We start from the raw sequence: 1710 nt of genomic DNA, 5'->3' as shown, positions 1-1710 counted from the left end.
ACAATGTGACGAAAAAGAAAAAAAATCAATATAAAGGGTCCACAAATCAAGACAGAGACAATTATTCTGGAAAATTATATGGGACAGTGAAAAACAATGAACACATAACAATTGTGCAATAGTCAAATGGTTAAGTGTTGGACTTTCAACCTGAGGGTCCCGGGTTCGAATCTCGGTGACGGCGCCTGGTGGAGATTTTTCCGATCTCCCAGGTCAACATATGTGCAGACCCGCCAGTGCCTGAACCCCCTTCGTGTGTATACGCACACAGAGGGTCAAATACGCACGTTAAAGATCCTGTAATCCATGTCAGCGTTCAGTGGGTTATAGGAACAAGAACATGCCCAGCATGCATATCCCCGAAAACGGAGTATGGCTGCCTATGTGGCGGGGTAAATAGACAAAACGGCCATACACGTGAAATGTCACATGTCTGTCTGTATATGTGTGCGTGCCTGAAATATGATTGAATAACACAGGAAACGAATGATCAGCGCCCAGTGGCAGCCGTCAGTCGGCTCTGCCCAGGTAGGCAGGCTGTTGTACAAATGACTCTGTGTTTGTAAAGCGCTTAGAGCTTGGTCACTGACCAAGGATAGGCGCTGTATAAGTAGCCATAGTAAGCAATCAATCAATAAGGAGGCTATCCCTGAAATCAACACACGGACCATGGGAGGAAAGAGTCATCTCGCTGGACGAACGGGCCAAAGTGTTGAAACGACACACAGTCAACAGTCGGTGACCAGTGTCACCAGTGTCACCCCCGCTAGCCTGCAACGCTCCTCATGCTGCAAGTGAGCTTTCTGATCCGCTGATCAGGAATCCTGTCTCGCTCTTTCTTGGGAGCCACCCCAAGCTCAGGAAACATAGGGGGCTGGTTGTCACGTGTTTGCGCTGCTCGTCCAGTGATGCCCAACACGTGTTCAACGGGATTCAAGTCCCGAGAATGTGCCGGTCGTCGGATTCCCTCGTGCTGCAGGTACTGGTGAACGACACGAGCACGGCGAGGGCGGGCAATGTCCAGGAGAATTGATGTTGTCTCGTTCGTCATTTATCAGATGGATTCCCCCGTCTCCTCGACGAAGGCGACAGTACGTCGCAGGTCCTCCAGTCCTCCGTAGAGCTTCCGGGCCGCTAGGATTGGGTCGGGCCAGGAGAATGAAGTGTGGGTATTGGTGCCAGTGGTGGGTGTGACGGTGGGGTGGAGGTTCTCATCACAGGACCTGGCCCCATTCATGGTGCCGGTCTACAACACACACAGGTCCGTTTGGCTCTGCTCGGAAAGTCCACACCATGCCATGACTGAGCCTCCTGCATTGTTACTCACTAACCCAGAACACTTTCACGAATTATTGTTCTTTGTTTTCATTAGGATAAGGAACTTGGTTTTACCATTTTGTCTTGAATAAAAATGATTAAATTCCTTGTCACAATGTGTTCGATTTATCTTACCCCTAATCGAGTGTTGGGTATTATATGTTTGATGTGTATGTGTGAAAATTATTCATAAGCCCTCATATATGCACGCGTGCAAGCATGTGTGCATATACGCACGCACGCACGCACGCGCGTACGCACACACACACACACACACACACACACACACACACACACACACACAAACAAACGTGCAGTGCACACCGTCACAGGCACTGACATGACTGACACACATACACACAATAACACACCCACCTACACCAACCCACTTCC

This window comes from Babylonia areolata, chromosome 20, assembly GCF_041734735.1.
Source record: "Babylonia areolata isolate BAREFJ2019XMU chromosome 20, ASM4173473v1, whole genome shotgun sequence".
NCBI lineage: Eukaryota > Metazoa > Mollusca > Gastropoda > Neogastropoda > Buccinidae > Babylonia > Babylonia areolata.
The sequence above is the reverse complement of the archived record's forward strand: the minus strand, read 5'-3'. Positions refer to the sequence as shown.